Here is a 20157-nt window from a genome sequence, read left to right on the forward strand (position 1 = left end):
TCTGTTTGGTTAGGTGATTTGTTCGATTAGCCTGCAGTTAAATCTGTATTGTGTAGATTCATTAGCTCACTGTTCAAAGGTAAAAGAAACGTGATGTCACAGAACATATCTTTATAGCGGTGCTGCATCGTAACACCTTAGTTCAATTAAGTCCCTTTGGTCTGGGATGTAGCCTTTAGTTAAAATCTGTATTGTATAGGCCATCTATAGGTTCGGCAGCTCACTGTTTAAAGGTAAAAGAAAGGTAATACTCAATTCATCTTCTATTAACATCTGGCAACAACGTCTGTTTCTCAGATCTATTAATAGAAACATTAGCAGAAGTCAGTTGTATGGTTCTGTTTCTTCACACAGTAGCAGAACATCTCACCTGCATAGGAACATACATACAAAGTCATGAAACGCAAAACCAGAAATATGGATAAATATTGGATAAATTCTGTATGAAATTTTTGGATTATTTTACAAGAGAAAATTTAAGATGAACGAAGTGGTTCGGAAAGCCCTGGTAAGTTATTGTGTTAATTAATTGTTCAATATTGAAATCATTAGACTGGGGCAGATTAGAATTTTGAAGAACCTTAAATGGAATTAAATTGAACATTTTAATTCTATCCAATCTAGAGCATATATTTTGAGTTAATGGGGATGATAATTGGATTATGTATTTGAACTTTTGGCTGTAAATGTTGACCAGATTAAACATGCATGTGTAGTGCACCTGTAGAAGCCGATCCTCATTGAAATGGTAAAAGTATGGATTCTGTTCACTAAAAGGTTATTCGCTTTAGTAAAGAGCATTTACGTGATTATGTGAGAAGTTGTTGTTTATTTGTTTGCATTATTTATAGTGATACAGCTATAGGTCTACCTATTGTTTTTATGTTGATCGACTGACATTCTCATAGGGGATGGTGTCTAGCATTGATTTCTAACAGGTTTTAAAGGTAGTATTTACGTTGAATACAATGAATCATTTTCTCCAAGTTACTGACTTCAAAGGTTTTGGTAAAGCTGTCAAAAATGAATTTTGAAATATAGAAAGAAAATACAATAAAGAAATTGATACACTAAGTCCAGTACCATTATTTTTTTGTTGGTCTAAAGATATTCTCATAGGGAATGGTGGCTGGCATTGATTTCTAAATCGTTTTAAAGGCAGTGGAAAATGAAATAATGTATTATGGCACATCAGCACCAACCAGCCTTTATTGCACCAATTAAAAGGTAGTACTTCTGCTCATACAATGAATCATTTTCTACAAGTAACTTTCTTCGGTACTTTGGGCAGAACTGTTAAAATGAAATTTGAAAAAAAGCCTATAACCATTACAACAATTCTGCATTTAGCAAAGTTTACATAATATGCTGTCTTGTGTACGACACCTGTCACAACTTTTAGATAAACTTTTCAACATTTAGTGCATGAAAAATTATTAATGCAATGTGTTGTTTAGGTATTTTTTTATAAACAATATGTTTTATTTAGTAAATATCTGAATTTGGCTTGGGAAACAGGCTATGCCTATGTGTAGCCCCTTTCTCGGATGTTTAGTTCGTGAATGAAGATAAAAGTAAAGAATTTAGTCTAATTTGTGGTTATCAAAAATTTATCAAAGAATTTGTTATGCTATGATTTAAAGATATACTGTACTTAATGTAATGTAGGGAAATTTTTTTTTTTTTTTTTTTTTTTTAAAAGATTTTATATATTTTTCGAAAAATGAACATCTTCAAAGCAAATGTACCTCATTCTGAATCTTCATTTGGAAAAAACTATATTTGCCTTCCATTAAGGTTGTCAAAAATACTAATTATATATTTTTTCTAAATTAGAAATAGAATCATCTTTATTCTGGTTTATAGATCAGGCCCATTTTCCGCGCTTGAAGAAAAAAAAACCCTTTTAGTATTATTGATAGCCTTCTGTAACAGCTTAGTATCGTACCTATAATTACTTGGTATATTTTTTCCGTACATGCCGTTAGTGATGATATGTATACTGTTTTTTGCTAATCTCTTTTCCTGAAGAGTTCAGATGTGTTTTTAATCAAGGGAGTTAAGCCTTGTAGGTGGAATATAATTGCTCTTTAATGGATAACGTAGCTGCAGCACATCTTATGATTTATCGCTTACGTTTAATTTTTATAAATGTCCCCTTGGGATTTGCCAGGGGAGGTAATCGTACGCTGTTTGAAAGATTTTATTAGTTTTTAAATTTGTTAGATTGGGCGTGAATTTGCGTGATAAAATTGATTATGTGTGTGATTAACTGTTAAGTTATCAAGATGCAATAAATTATCATTAGGTGATCCTAGGGAGTCTTGTTATAAGATACTTTTAAATGTCATTTTATTAATAGATAGAATTTTATGAGATTCTTAAACTAAGTACACTTCTTAGAAGAGATATTAGACAGGGTTTTTTTTTTTAAATAGATAGAAAAATTTGTAGTTGTTTTGTGTCTATACATCAAATAATGTTATTTTATGATTTAACAGAAATTTATGAGATTCACTTCTTAGAAGAGATATTAGAAAGCTTTATAAAAAGATATATTAAAGAAATATTGTGGTTGTTTTGTATCTATATCATTAAAGGTTATTTCATGATTTGACAGAATTTTATGAGATTCTTGAACTAAATACACTTCTTAGAAGAGATATTAGAGGGCTTTTTTGTAGATATATTAAGGAATTATGGTGTTTGTTTTGTCTATATATATATCATTTAATGTTATTTTATTAAGGGAATATTAGATACTAAAATTTCCTCTATTCTCCATACTGACCATCTGTTTAATCTGCACACTGAATTCTGCTGATTTCATCATTTCACCTGCTTCAAGTGAGTTTATTCAAACAACAAATTTGATGCATTTACCTTCTCTAGGACAACTGTATAACTTCCTATATCTCTTACCAATGACTGGAAAATATCTCATCAAGAAACAACCTACTGACATCATGGTGTGAAATATCATTTAGAAATTGCAGAAATGTGCAATACTTTTGTTTTCTGCTTTTTTGAAGATAAATTAAGTAGAGCGCTAGATTCAAAACAGAAAGGCGATAGGTACATAATATTTCAGAAATCAATCTTTGCAAAAATTGAATTTCTTTAAAAAGATGGTAATTGAGGCATAAAAAAATATCATTCTTTACTTGATAAAGAGAAAAGAACCCTCGACTAAACGTCAGCAGAAAATATATAAAAAAGTAACTTGTATTTCATATAACTGAGTCTTATGTTAACTGGTTAATTTTAAGGAACAGTTTAGGCTATTCATAAAACTATTAAGAAGTTCAGCTAAGATTCTGTTTAGATTTTGGTATGTTTCTGGAAACTTTTGTAATGTGTATTGGCTGACCTAGTACAGGTAGAGATTATGAAGGTTTGATATTGTGCAGACCGAGATTACTCCATTAGGTTGTACATAATGCACTCAACAGCATCTTGTACAGTAATTCAATTACCTTGGTCAGCTGTCTTACTTCATTATCAACTAATTAAGACAACTGCAAGAACTATACTACTTACACCATTTTACTGTAATTCCTCTGAACCTGGTGATGAATACCACTATCTGTTAAAGTGAATATTTGAGAAATGATAGATAGATATTTCTATCACGGACCAAAATACCCTGAAATTGTACCAACTGATGAATATATCGAAACTGAAATGAAATGGGGATAAACTTCCTGCTTTTCTGCTCCGACTGGGTTAATGAAGACAGGAAATTTTGCCCAGACAGCAGCATCTGTCAAGGGTTCTTTTATATGCACGCCAATGTGTACATGGGACCTCGTTTTTTGTCATATCCAAACGACTGTACATCGTCTCTTGGCAGGCTCTCCATCCTGCGCCACGGACAAGGGGAAGCATGCTGAAATATCCTGATGAACATTCTCTGCCAACACCCGGATTGAACACAGGACTTCCAGCTTAGTGAGCCAACATCTTACTTACTGAGCCACCGCGGATCCCTGATATATATACCAAAACCGATGAAATTATCAAAACTTAAATTTATATTGCTTATATTTATATTCTTTCATTACTATGTATTAGATATTACCATATTCTTCGTTGTAACTTCGTGAGAGTGCGTTATGTGAAATAAACCAATACCTATCTACCTACAGATTATGAACAAAGAGTTGGGTCACCTGTTGGGTTTCCGCCTACTGCTAAAAAAAAACCTACGCACAAGTTATAAATTAATGAAATAAAATTGAACCATATGTTAGTCCCAAAATGACGTAGTTTGTGTCAAGTGGATGTTAAACACTATTTCTCTAACTATCTACAGCTCAACTCAAACCCCATATTAATTGAGTTAGAACTCACCTACTTTATAGCTTGAGTTACATTTCAATAAACTTGTGAACTGAAATGCACCCAATGTCTGCAATGTGTTAATGTTCAACAGAAGATGAGAGGTAGAAATTAATAGCTTGTAATAGATAAGGAAGAGACAGTAAAATTATTTCTTGTCATAACATAACACTTAAAATTCAAAGGTTTCAAAGGTATAAGAGCAGCCATCTGTAGATTGATTATAAGTCAGTAGAAACAAAATGTCTTCATAGATGATAAAAATGATAAACATCATCTTCATCAGTCTAACACAGAAAATATTGAAATGAAAATGAATGAAATGGGGTTTTAACATCCTACTTTTTTTGCACCAACTGAGCTTTAATGGAGATGAGCCTACGTCATTGAATGCCGAGACTCTTCATTGAATTCCAACTGTCAAGAGTTTTTTAACATGTACACAAAATAGCTTTAGATCCCATCCAAACGACTAGACGCTTTTCCTTGCCAGAGCTTCTGTCCTACACTACTGATGTGTATGAGGGAGGCAAATGGGGTTTTAATTTCCACTTGCAACAAGCTAGCTCATTACGGAACAAACATATGGTTCAATTTTATTTCAATAATGCACTTGGGCGTAATTAGGGGTCTTTAGCAGTAGGCAGAAACCCACGAGATTGAACAGATAACCCTACTCCTTGTCATGTATTAGATGTGAATCAAAACCATGTCACATGACTCAGTGACCGACCTTATGATCTAAAGCTGAACCACTGATGTAATTATGGTTATAGAGAGAGGGTACCATAGTGTTGATGTTGGCCATAAAGATGGAAGTGATGATGATGAGCCAATTACCGAAACTCCTAATTTTGTGACTAATGAGGTCAATACCTGGAGGAAAACAGATTTGATTTAAAAGAACACCTGTTAATAATGTTAATGAGATGCGAACAAATTTCACACCACAGAACAAAGCCAAGATAAATCATCCCAAAACCACTTTTAAGATAGAAGTCATGAGAAAGGTAGAAAATAACTTGTTAAATTATCTGTGTTGGCATTCTTATATCACCCAGAAACATCAACAATACGAAAACATCAAAAACCCTTGTAATCAATCAATCATTCCAACACATTGTTGACCTAATCTTCAGTAAAAAGAGTTAGAAAACAGGATGTTCTGACCTGGTATTTTAGAAGCGTGTTTAAGAAACAAAGCATTAGCCAATTAACCTGGAAACCTGGACAGGTACATGTGAAAGGTTGTCTTCTCTTCATAAAGTTCTTCTAATCTCTACCATCAAGACCAATAACAATTGTTTTAGCCTTTTACAGTCCAGACTTCATATGTTACATATATAACCATCCTTGGAAACAGCTATACATTAAAAAACACTATGTGAATCTTCAAATTTGTATTTATAAGTCTATTGATCAGGAGATTTGATCGACACCTGTAACCACTCATTCCACAATTATTCTTCATTGAAAACATTCATTTATCAGGTTTAAACATTTTACAGAGGATTTTCACAAAACTTTTCCAGAAATTTGGCTCATATATTTCTTTAAACCCCCACCAAACACAAAAAAAATGTTCACATCATACAGATATATTTTTTTGAGAACTAAAAATGAATTTAGTCTCTTGCTGTTCATGCAAATGTTTCTTGTAAATAAAAAATTTGGAAATTCATCAATAAGTGAATCAATTTGTTTGAAAAAAGAAAAAAGCAGGTGTTTTATTAATATAAAAAAGTAGAACAATTTCTTATTGTCACAAAAGTGATTATTAATCTAAAATACTTTATATTTCAGGTTTTATTCTTTATCTTTCAATTTTTTCTGGGGTGTGCATGTAAATTAACCTTCGACAATTCGAATTCAATTGCTGTCAGGTCAAAATATAGTGTAGACCTAGACATGCTTGTTACACTTTAACATCTGATAGTGGTTTTCATCATCAGGGTCTAAAGTTGTCCTAATTTAAACTAATTGGAGGTAATCAACATCAGATTGATAAAATAGATCTAGCCTACTTTACTCTCTATCTTTCATCTTGATCGTATATAGAGAACTTCAGGTTCACTATGACTAGTTTACCTATGTAAAAAGATAACCTGCTCATTAGATACTTGCAAACAAACTGTTTCATTTTCACTGGTTCTTGTAGCCCTCTACAGAAAATTGAAATTAGAATTGTTTTCTTTTGGACATATTTTTGGTGCATTATGTTGGTGATTTGAATACCTCATTTCTTATCTTTAATACTGGTTGTCACTTTTTCGTCCCTCACATCTTTTATGATAAATTGGGTGGGGGGGGGGAGGAGCGAATGGTTAACCAGTGTATCATAAGGTCTGTCATTGAGTCAAATGGTGTGGTTTCGATTCTCTGCTTGTACGTGACAATGAGTAGGGTAGCCTGTTTTCTTGGGCCCTCCAGTTTCCTCCCACTCAGGGCTCACACTGGCTTTCAATTTTTTCCGCCAAAATGGATGAATAGTTTTATGTAAAACAATGATGATATTTTTATCCGCCAACTTGAATATTTATGCGCCAAAAATATATAATAAAAAAAATCACATATTGTAATAGCATAAAACAATTTTATTTCTTGTGCATTCTTAAACATTCTTAAATTATGAACAGGACATTTCTCATGGCTGATAATATAGCTTCTTTTGATTTGGACACCGATTTTTCTCTGGCCTTAGCCATGTCATTGCCATTTTCAATAATTATTACCGCTGCTTTGTGGCTAGATGGACCTGAAAAATAAACATTATATTTAATACTTGGTCATCACTGACAGGATTGATATTATTGAGTCGTAGATATTCTGTAACAGGAATGTTATTGAGTCAAGGATATTCTCATATAAAATCATTCACATAAATTCATCAACATGAAATCAGCTAACCTTTTGCAGATAGATGAGTGTCTATACTTTCTTTCTTCAGAACATTATACCTAGAGATGTAAAACTATTTTCACATATTGAACAAAACATTTTCTGCGTGTATACGTCAAATCTCAGCCAAGGATTGCCAAATTTCCAGTTTTTTTTTAATTTTCGTTTCGCGTGTACAATAGGCCTATTGTTGATTTCGGGTACCGTCATGGAATCAGCATCTGAATCATTAATTGTTGTGTCAATTTCATTTCGTCTAGAGGAGCCAACGTCAGACTCTTCGTTATTTTTAGAACACTTCGGCGGTGGTAACGAAAAAAATGCAGATAGTTTACTCACTCCAAAATCGTTGCTATTCAACTCACTCTTTCGTTTTCGACCCATGGTGATAATATAATTTGAAATAATAATGTCCAATTAGCCACGCTGTTATATTTATACATGTCGTATGAAGCCACATACAGTAAACAAAATTCAACTATCAACTCTCTTTGAAAAGTTGTCGGGTAACGATCGGCCATTTTGATTACTCCCCTTTGTTTTAATCACGCAACATCAAATAGTCACCGCTAATCTATTTGTTAGGGTTAATTAATATGATGACTAAAGACAAGATAAAGGCTTTATTATCGGCAATTAACAATCAGTTGAAACCGTTAATCCCAGACAATTGTTTAGTATTACTCATGACACCGGGATTATCAGCAAGTTGATTGATTTATAGTATATCGCTATGGTTAATCAAGGATAAATACGATTAGAATTTTAAGGATTTTCTTTTGCCAATTCTAAAAAAGAATCGCCAGTACCCCTAAACTTTATAGCCAAAATTATCGCCAAAAACAAAATTTAATCGCCACTTTCGTAATTTTAGCGCAAATTGCGAATTTGGCGACCGACAGTGTGAGCCCTGCTCCCACTGCTAAAGATCCCTACGATCAAGTGAATTATTGAAATAAAATTGAACCATATGTTAGTCCCAAAATGTCCTAGTTTGTGTCGAGTTGATGTTAAATTCCATTACTCTCTCTCTGTCTTAGGATAAATTGAACTTTTCAGTCTCAAAATGATCATAGGAAGAAATGAAACAAATGTTAATTTTAACAAATGAATGAAATAGAGACGCCACCTTCTGTGCAAAATTAGCCTCATAGCACACTATAGGCCCACCTGTTTGTATATGACAAGGAGTAGGGTCGCCTGTCCAACCTGGTGCATTTTCTCCTAGTCCTCCTCCAGTTTCATCCCACCGATAAAAGACCCTTACGCGCACGCAAATTATTGAAATAAAAACTAAACCCATGTTAGTCCCAAAATGATAGTTTGTATCAACTGATCAATACCCCCCCCCCCCTCCTCACACTCTCTCTCGTTGCAAAGAAGTAGGATGTTTCAGGAAGAATTGAATTGAACCTGGAACTGGTGCTTATTTTACTAACATAGAAAGCCTTGCACAAACATGTCTAGAAGCAGATCTCAATAATAAATGATATAATAGAGTCGACCTGCCACTAAAAAAAACATTTCTTAATGTAAGACGGAAATGGAATTATAGGTCACATATGTCATGATATTGACTGAAGATAAGATATGTGAAAAGAGGATGAAGCCCGAGGCTAATAGACAGAACACTTAGAACACACCTTGTCTTTAATATTCTAACTTACTTAGTTAACATGGAGGTTGAGATAGTGCATGGCTCCACAATATCTTTATCTTGAAATCTTGTAGTGTAGGTCTGGTTGTCATTTCTCAGATTTGTGCTGTACGCAGATGAAGCTGTATATTTGCATACTATTTGCTTGATTCAAATTTTTTTTTTTAAACGAAATGGAGTTTAACATTCTTGACAGCTCCACTATGGCATTTTTTTTTAATTCCGACTATCAAGAGTTAATTTACGTGCATGCAAATGTGTACTCAGGACCTAGATTTTTTGAACTAGACACTGCTCCTTGCCAGATTCTACGTCCTACATCACTGACACCAGGATCAAACTTAGGACATCTAATTTAACGTACCAGAGCATTTTAGGGAGCCTTGTTGGCTGTTCTGGGTTCAATTCCAGTTTTGGTTGAGAAATTTCCATGGGATTTCCTAGTCTGGTTTCCCCCTGTCAGGAGTGCAGAACAGAGGTCATGGCAAGAAAAATCATCCAGTTGATCAGATGGGGCGGAAAACATTTTTAAAAATCTAAGTCTAAACAGGATGTTCATTTCGGTGTAGTGACAATTGCGGGAGATAGATATTGTCTACTCTTTCCAGATCATTCGATGCAACATCCCATTTGTCTAGGAAGTTACATATATCTAAGAATATGCTTTTCATAGTACTCTACAAATTTTCTTAGTAGGCTACTGGTACTCTACAAATTTTCTCTCGGAAAGGTTTAACCTGAAAGAAGAGGGAACACCTTATTAGACTAATATCAGTCCAAATTGAAGTTGGGAATGTGAACCTTAGAGAGCACCAAGTTTGTATGTCAAAGATTATTTGGACAAGAACATTTCAGCATATTGATATTATTGTGTTTGTGATAGTGGGTTGTTTAACAATGGAGGACTTGGATCAGGACCAACACATGGTATAATGTTTTTATGTTACTGATGTTTTTATCATTATATAGATGTTTGGTACTAATGTACGTTATTGTGGGTGGATGTTGATGGTAGAAACATTGGGTTTAACGCTCTAGGTGGTAATCCTTACAAGCTCGGTTTTATTGATAAGTTCATGCAGAATGTACGTTTCATTCATGCTAAAATGTTAGAACCAGTTTTTATGGTGCGTATTTCATAGGATTAGGGTCCTTTGGTTTACTCCCAGTGTTAAAGACCCCAACATTCAATTGAATTATGCCAACATGTTAGAACCAGTCTGAAAGGTGTATATTTCTTAGGATTTAGTTTTGTTTTGTAGTGGTTAACTTAACTACCGTAAATTATATTCTTTCTGTGTGGTTGTGTGGTCTAATGCTTGTGCTTTAGATCATAAGATCTGTCATTGAGTCAAACGGTGTCATTTCGATCCCAAGCTTGTATGTGATAAGGAGTAATGTCACCTGCCCAAACTCGTTTTTTTTCAGGGTTCTTTGGTTTTATTCAAGTAAAATTGTATCATATGTTAGTCCTGAAATGATGCAATTTGTGTTGAGTAGACATTAAACATAATTTCTCTCTCTGTCTTTCTGTGTATTTTTGGATAGCACTTTACGTTCACCTTCATTTCATATCTTGGTTCCTTTCAACAATATTTAATTTATTATTATTTGGACAAAATGTGATTGCTATTGACATTCACGAAAAATGATTTCTCCGTGAGATAATTGAAAACTATAATTTTCACATTTTAAATACAGAAGATGTTGTGATTAAATGATATTTTTAGCATCAGTACACCATTTGTTCAGTAGTGTAAATGTCATAATTTTTCGCAGTTTTTCGTATGATTGAGACAAAAATAATTCCCAGATAATTATAGATAAACATGCCAGACTTTGATGAATGCCCTTGAAGAAATGGGAAGTTTTTTTTTATAGCTAAGAATTTTGGTCTGATTACTATTTGTAAGATTTGTAGAACAAAAGATTGTTAGAGATAGGTTATCTTGCAAACTGATTTAAGACTGATTAATTTGGCTATATGGTTATTGGAATTGTTTTGCAGGCTTAAGCTTTGTCTTGCATACACTCATGCCAAAGCAGCAAGTTCTGCTTGGTTATTTATAACATGTAGTTAGTTATTTACTGTGAATTGTTACACAGAAATATGAAATGGATGAGTTCATTCCATTGACTTTAGTGTTCATTCTTTAATTTTACATCAAACGTTTTTCATGAATATTTAGCAGATCATGGCAACAAATGTAAATATCAAAGGGGACAAAGAAAGAGAAGGGCTATAAATAAAAGGAACTACAAATGTTTGTCATCAATTTCAAATATTTTTCAGTGGTCCCTGATCCTGAATGGTTTCAGAAAAGCCATGGTTTATCCTAAAAGAAGATTTCTGAAACCATCAGATGGTCAGGAAGTCTTGCTCTTAATAGATATTTGGATGGGATAAAAACTGAAATTTGTGCAAACAATATAAGAAATAGACAGTTGGAATCCTTCGTCTACCAGCTTTCATATGGAATCATAGAAATGAAAACTAATCATTATAAGATGTACAGTGATTTGACATTAAATGGGGGGTTGGATGGCCGAATGGTTAGCACGTATGCGCTGTATCATAAAGCCTGTCATTGAGTCAACTGGCGTGGTTTCGAATCCCCGGTTGTACGTGACAAGGAGTAGGGTCGCCTGTCCAACCTCGTGGGTTTTCTCCAGGTCCTCTGTTTTTTTCCACTGCTATAGACCCCTACGCGCAAGCGAATTATTGAAATAAAATTAAACCATATGTTAGACCCAAAATGACCTAGTTTGTGTTGAGTGGACGTTAAACCCCATTTCTCTCTCTCTCTCTCTTGACATAAAATTTCCTTTCCACCTTTCGAAGTCTTCCACCCAAACTCTATCATCACTACATTATCACAATGCTAATTAAGCATCCATAATCATTATCACATTCATTACTATCACCATAATCATCATCATTAACATCATTATCTATATTATAATAGTCTTTATCACATTCATCACCATAAAAATTGAAATTGCTGGTAGAAATTGGTAGAAAAGTGAGTATGTGCATAGAAAAAATATTACCTGTCATGATACATATGTTAGGCTATGTGTACTGCACTTTGGGCGTAGAGAGAGAGAAATGGGGTTTAACATCTACTGGACATAAACCAGGTCATTTGGTGTTAGCCAAGAAATTTCACCATGGAATGTCCAGTATGGTTTCCCCTTGTCAGGAGGAAGACTTAAGAAACAGTGTCTAGTCATTTGGATGGGACAAAAAAAAAGAGTTCTGTGCACATGTTGACATGCAATTAAACTATCCCTTGACAGTTGGATTTCAATATAAGTGTATTCTGTAGCATTGCTGTCTGGACAAAATTTCATTAGGTTGATTGTGCAATTCTGTCCATAAATCCATGTGCCATATATATTGCTTTGCCGTATTATCACAAGGAACCAGGTATTTCCATGTTATTCAGGTTCATCTAGTTACAGATAAATAATTAATCAAAGAAAAAATAGGAAATCTGTCAAAGGTAATTAAATTACAGGTGAGTCTAATCATCTGATATGTTTGTTAGTGAGGCAGAGAAAGATGTGAAAGTTACAGAGTCCCCATGGGTTTATTATCATTTCCAGTAATTTGGAACAGCTGATATTATATATATAACGGTATATATATTGATATCTCTATCAATGAAATATACACTATATCTATAACAACAACAACATAATATACTCTTTGACCGTGAAAATAAGTACGGACACAAAAACTCTGAACAATTATGCAATTGTACAGGAAAACATCTGTGCGAGAAATCCCATAAAGATGTCTCTGTTATCACAGCAAATTTAAAGGCACCTGCGCTTTATACCAAATTGGAACCATCTGCAGTTCCATTGATATTCTTAAAGTCACTGATCATCATTTGTATTTTTCTGACAATCTCTAATTTTTCTGACTATGAAATGAAATGAAATGGGGTTTAACGTCCTACTGTTCTGCTCCAAACTGGGCTAATGAAGACGGGCATACGCCATACAGTGTGCTATGAGGGAAATTTTGCTTGGACAGCGGCACTACGGCCTACTCTTATATCGAATTCCAACTGTCAAGGGATCTTTTACGTGCACACCAATGTGTACATGGGACCTTGTTTTTTTTGTCCCATCCAAATGACTAGACAGCTCTCCTTGTCAGTCCCTCCGTCCTGCATCACTGACAAGGGGGAGTACCGCCGGAAAATCTGGATGAACTTTCTCGACCTATGCAGGGATCGAACACCCGACCTACAGGCTAGCGAGCCAGCGTCTTACCCACTTAGCCACCATGACCCCCTTTACAGACTAAAATGTACTCGTGTCGATTATTTAACATCAAATTAAGAAAGTAAAATCAAAATATTATTAGATAATCTCCTAGCTAAGATTCAAAAAGAATAAAAATAAACTCATCAAATTATTTCATTGAAAAATTCTGGAAAGTCGCTGGTTGGTTTTTGCTGATTGTTGACAAATTTTCAGTCCATCATATTATATTTGTAAATGCTGAATAGAATTGAATCATTTTTGGACTGATATTGTAGTTTGAAAAGGATTCTAATACCTTCAAATGGCAGTCAGAGACTTGAATGAATGTTTGTTCGCTTTTAATGTGCATGTGTAAATGCCATAAATATGACAGTGGTGAGAGTCAATTAACACTGTATCCCAACAGGCACGATATCACCTTTAATCAAGAGACTGACAAGTTTCTCTAGCAAACATTTGTGACATCACACTCTGTAGAAGTAGACTACCGAACAAAAGAACAAACAGGTCAATTATGGTTTTCTCCCATATACTAGTCCCAAGCTCTCTCTCTCTCTCTCTCTCTCTCTCTCAATATGCATAGGAGTTAGATGTAAAGACACCACAAATATGACAGTGGTTAAGAGTGGATTATGTTGTCTACCCAGCGACCATTAGACTATATTATAGCGTAACATAAGTAACGTAACACAGCAGGATTAGCACCTGTTTAATTCGTCTGCCACAGGTAATTTTGTGGTGATGAAGTTTTTATGTCTATCAGGTTGTCAGATTAGTGCCAAAATAACCAACTTACCTACAGGCTTGTAAGTTTAGACGACAGTATGGATTGAGGAGGTTACTTGTTAGGACGTATTATATTGTGTATTTATAAGCATCATGCCAGTAGTAACATATTATTATACTATTAATATAAAAAAATACCTTGAGCTTGACAAGGCTCTGGGGAGAAACTGATAATTTTATTTCAATAATTTGCTAGTGTTGAGGGGTCTTTAGCTGTGTGGGGAGAGGGTGGTAGGCTCGGGCAGAGAAAACACACAAGATTTAAAGTAAGCGTTAGGTTGAAATTTATAATTCTTCTAACAATATTTTCTCTTCTGTCGTACCAAAAGTAACAGAAGTGAAATATTATTATGTATACCTAAAACGTAAACTCAGAATCGGTTATAAGAAATGGAAATCAGAATCTCCATCACAAGTTTGAATAAAAATGTGATAAAGTAATCAATTTGTTGAAGTATGTAAATCTGCCATAAAATTAAATTTGTGAGTGGTGCAAGAAAATGGAAAAAAAATGGTACAAAAAAAAAGTAAACTTGGAATCAGGTACAAGAAATGGAAATCAGAATCTCTATCAGAGTTTTGGAAAAAAAATATGTTAAAGTAATCAATTTGTTGAAGTATGTAAATCTGGTAGGTTTGTCTTATCACTCATCTAAATCCATTCTAATCATTTCTACAGCTGTTCGTCTAATCACCAACTCTTCATTCACCCTTATCAACATTATAATATCGCCAGATAATGCCAAGGTCTTCCATTTTTTACGCATCATCAGTTGTTGATAGTTTACTCTAGCTGAAGTAAAATGTTTGAAGCCGCCTGCTTAAAGTTTAAATTGAGGTAATCAGAGGCTAAGGATGTGTTTATATGAAAAACGCAAGCACAAAGATTAATTATAGGATATTCCATAAAAACATTCAAATGATATTCAGGTATTATATAGGTGGTTCCTAATGAGTAATGATAATACTTCGAACATTTTGAAATATTGGTGGTTCACTTTTCAGGATTAGGTTTTTTAATAATAATTTTTGAAATACTGGATGGCATTTTTTAAAGCTAACACTAAAACACCTGGACAGGATTACATTTTAAATGAATAAAAAATGAATAGGGCGTAATGTCCTACTATTCTGCACCGACTGGGATAATGAACACAGGTAAATGTTTAAAAAATGCTGGTAGATTTGGATAATAACAGTTTCAAAAGTAATCCTTTGAATGACATAGAATTTGTTTTTGCTTTTTCTGATGCAGGAATTCAAAAAACATTTTATAGATGACATAAACCTTGATTTACTATTAACAATTTTCACAGAGAGAAAAAAGGTGTTCTTCTAATAAAAATTTAACATGCCAACTTTACACCCCACTGTGATAGAATACAATTTATTTTCTACAATCTGTATGTAATTTTTTGCTTAAGTACAGAAACTTAACTTAACCTACTGGTTTGATAAGATTGTTAACTTTAGATTCGAACATGAGAGACAGAAAAATGGGGTATAACCTCAACTCTAGATAATCAAGTGTTCTAACAAATGCACTTTAGATCATAAGGTCTGTTATTGTGTCAAGTGGTGTGGTAACGATACCACGCTTGTATGTGACAAGGAGTAAGGTCACACTACCCTTGGGGGTTTTATCCATGTCCTCCGGTTTCCTCCTACTGCTAAAGACTCCTACCACAAGCGAATTATTGAAATCTCTCTCCCTAGACTTTATAGAACTAAACAACTTAAAATTCCTGCTAATTTTATTCCGGTACAGTACATAGAATAGCTGAGACAAAATAATATAACAACATCATCAGAAACTACAACCAAATAAATTTCATTCAAACCAATGTTACATGCAGGTAGAGGTTTAAAAATGAAACTTACAGCATCCTAAACCATTATGGTATCTTTATCTGAAATTTCCTCTACTTTATCATTTTAATGTTCAATCTACCTGCAGAATCTACATAAAATACTTACCTTGAGTTTTAATTCTCTCATAGTTTATGTGTTTGGTTTGGTGCCAAGATACCTTTTTTACAGAGAGAGAGAAAGAAAGAGCTAACAGAACGACTGCTTCCAGATGGATAGAAATTTTTAAAATGCCAGTTGAATTTTGTTTTGATGACTTCGCATGTTTGTAATGATCCCTCGCAGTGCACATGTAACCATAGTAAATTCTTATTCTAAAATGTTAGAACCAGTTTGAAAGGTGAACATTTTTAAAATGATCTCATGTTGGTCTCAATTATTATCTACACTGTATATATCTGTATAAGTGAAGATGAGATACCCTTATATCAGTTCTAAACAGCAAGAGAAGGTGGGTGGTGAAGTGCTTTAACTCATGTGCTTTAGATCAGAAGGTCTGTCATTGAGTCAACTAGCATGGTTTTGATCCCAAGTCTACAGGACAAAGAGTACTAGGCGCAAGTAGAGGTTAAACTAACTCTCTCTCACTCAAATAATTAGTTTCAAAATGCCATAAGTTAAGTGTAAATTGACGCATGTTAAATTATACCCCATACCATTCAGTTCCAAGAAATGCTGAAGTCGAAGATACACATTTCAAAATAGTCATCATTATCATTAACATCCTCATATGCTGCCCTTTGAAGATGGAAACAATGTGAATGGCAGAAGTAAAATGAAGATAACAAAATGTTCATAAATCCAATTGTTTAAGACACAATCTTTTTTTTTAGAAAAAATTGATACATCAAATCTGTAGTTGGACCAGCTGTTATAGACATTAGTTATAAGTCTATGTTCAAAAATCTGTCATTCTTGTCAAATATTTCACTCTGACAAATACAGAATGATATGTGACGTATATAATATACTTTCTCTTAGTATTTCACTTACTGTACTTAACACATTCTCAGCTGGAGAACATATTGGCATTTACACCTTTTTGTCAAGAAGTTTTTTGTTTTTTTTAAAAAGAACAATTTGGGAAACATGCATCTATTGTTCCTATCTCTTGTTCTCACCTATTGTTTTTTTTTGTAGTCCGTTTGGTTTACTTACCTCACATATTTTTTCGATGGTAGAACATTTGGTTTACTCAGCTCACATATTTTATTGGTAGACCTTGGTTTACTTAGCTCACAAGTTTTATTAGTAGAACATTTGGTTTACTCAGGTCACATTTTTTGTTAATAGAACATTTGGTTCACTTAGCTCACATGTTTTATTGGTAGAACATAGTTAGTTCACTTGTTTTATTGGTAGAACATTGTTAGCTCACTTGTTTTACTGGTAGAACATTCTTAGCTCACATGTTTTATTGGTAGAACATTCTTAGCTCACTTGTTTTATTAGTAGAACATTCTTAGCTCACATGTTTCATTGGTAGAACATTCTTAGCTCATATGTTTTATTGGTAGACCATTTGGCTTACTTAGTACACATGTTTAGATGTAGTTCGAATTTGCTGCTTTACCAAAAAAAATACTGCTTTTGTTTCTTCAGGGGGGATCTGATATTGATAAATATTACTTGTGTAAATTGCAATTCAGACACTTGAGATTGTTCAGTTAGCTTAAATTTGTCTTTTGAAAGTAAAGGTTGTTACAAAATAAGTACAAAAAGGTTCAATAACATCAGCCCCATACTTGTCTTCAAAAGGAATTTTTTTAATTTACTAAGCTGGCTTATCTTGGCGGGTTGAATGGATCAGCGTAAAATTCTCGGCTTAACCTAGCTTAGAGCATGGAGAATATGAAAACTAAAGATACATGTACTAATAAATATATGTTTAGAGCAGATACCTGTACACATATGTTACTGGATAGGATTAATAAATTTGTAGCATCTGACAGTTGCTGTCAGAGCAATTCTGTGTGAATGCATCACTCTCCTAACTGGCATTTTTTAAACCATGAACAACATTGCTGCTGGTGCCCACTACATTGATATAAGCTTAAATAAAAGAACAATTCAGAATTCAGCTATACTCTTCATATTTGTTGCTATACCATTATCCAAACTTCCAGTTTCTGTTAAAAATAACAATTTACTATAAATATAATTAGATACATAATTAGTTTAATAAATCTCATTGTGCTTGATAAGGATAAGAGAATACTTATCGAAACGAAACGTTGTGCTTGTGTATAATAAACCAGTGATTGTTGTCCCATATAACTGTGTCAGTTTTGCTATGTTTCCAATTGCTAAATGCCACTAAAGGATTATAATTAGATACACTTTTAGAGTATAGTCTTACAGAGGTCTCCTCAAAATATGTTAATAGTTTGTTTGTGACCACAATCATCCGTCCATGACTACATCTTGCCAAATATTACTAGAAACCACAGGATTGTTCTAGTCTGAGTCAAACTTGTTAAAAAGTGAATGAAATCATTTATTATGGTTATTTATCAAAGTATGGTGTGAAAGCCCCACAAGAGTCCATTAATCCTACCTCAGTAACAACATATGTTTACAGGTATCTGTTCTATACATGTATTTATAATATTTCTAGTTTTCATATTCCCCATCGTGATTACTATTACATATTATACACCACGATCTGGTTGCCGACGTATATAAAAAACATGTGTTGGGTAACCAGGTAATTCCTGTATTAAACATCATATTACATCTAATATACCTGAAAAACCTGTTTAAAACAGATGTTACCTTCCTACAGAAAAACATAGACCTGTACTCTTTACATCATTTATTTTCCCTTGATACACGATTGAGTTGTAGCTCTAATTTCATTCATATATCTGTTGGTAGACCAATATGGAGATGGTGCAGGAATGAACGATAAGTACCTGACTCTAGCTAAAATATGTTAGAACTACTTATCTGACATTGTGTTTTTTTCTTAAATATCTTTTCTTTTTATGCTAAGGTGGCTCAGTGAGTAAGGTGCTGGCTCAGTAACCATAGGTGTAGAGTTCGATCCCAGGATTTTCCAGTCTGGTTTCCCCTTGTCAGTGGAGCAGGGCAAAGGGTCTGGCAGGGAACAGCGTCCAGTCATTTGGATGGGACAAAAAATGAAGATCCTATGTACACAGACATAAAAAGAACCTTGACAGTTGGAAAAATTGAAATCAGGGTAGAACGTAGCACCACTGTTCAGGCCAAATTTCCTGTAATTTTTCAATCTGAATGACATTAAACATTTATAAGTTGATGAATGTACCATAATCTTTTATTAATAAGGTGTAATTTTCCTGCCTAGATCAACATGTAAAAATATGCTTAAATAATGAACATTACTTTTTCATAACAAGTACATTTTTAAACAATAACACCAGAAGATCATCAGCGTTTTTTTTTTTGTTCAGAAAAGTAAGAGATATAAATCAGAGATAAACATTGAAATAAAAAATAAACAATCATTTCTCTCCATAAGAGGATCAAACACAAAGTTAACACACTTACAGAAAAACAAGGTGGCGGATATTTATTTTCAGAACCAAGGAGATAGGATGGCTTACAATAACCAACACATATGGAAACAGTTTATTGAGACAAAACTCTCGGAGGGGAAAAAACGTGATGAATCTGCTAATAATATCATATATTTATTGTTCATATGGTTTCTCTATCATATATAATATTGTTTTTATTGTCCTCGAAACATCCATTGTTACACATACACAATATTCCTTACAAATTATTTTTCAATTATCTTATCATCCTGATCAAAGTTTACACAAACCGTCTGTAAAATGATTTTACGATTTCTTTTTGCTCTATTATCATTTACTAGAAACAAGATTGAAAGATATGAACACATTAGAATGAAAATGATTTAAACATGCCATGGTTTCTTTTTTATTTTGCCCCTGTGGATTTTCAAGATCGATCATTGACGTGACATTTTCAGGATCGATCATCCACATGGGTTAGTAGATAATCAATTGATTATGAGAATATTTCATCTACCTGGGCAAGGAGCTGTGGTGGCCCAGCGTATAAGGTGATTACTTCCTAATCAGGAGTCTTGGGTACGATCCTAGTGTTGGCCTGAAAAATTCTTCTGGATGACCTGGCGCCTGGTACGTTCGGGCATTTTTATGCGCGAACTCTTAGTTTGTTTTTTTTTACTGGCATCCGCACAGGTACTATTTCTTTTTCTTTTAACAAGTACCCAAATCGAGGATTTCGTGCGGAGGTAGTTCGGAGGTAAACAGTCTGTGAAGTACAACACTTGCCACTGTACCTGTGTATCG

At 33.8% G+C, this 20157-nt stretch overlaps 1 protein-coding gene across 1 annotated transcript in view; it reads left to right on the forward strand.

Annotated features, from left to right (window-relative positions):
- LOC126811771 (neuron navigator 2) overlaps positions 1-20157 on the forward strand; it is a 341849-nt gene that overhangs the window by 123287 nt on the left and 198405 nt on the right. The window lies entirely within an intron of this gene.

Source organism: Patella vulgata, chromosome 2, assembly GCF_932274485.2.
Source record: "Patella vulgata chromosome 2, xgPatVulg1.2, whole genome shotgun sequence".
NCBI lineage: Eukaryota > Metazoa > Mollusca > Gastropoda > Patellidae > Patella > Patella vulgata.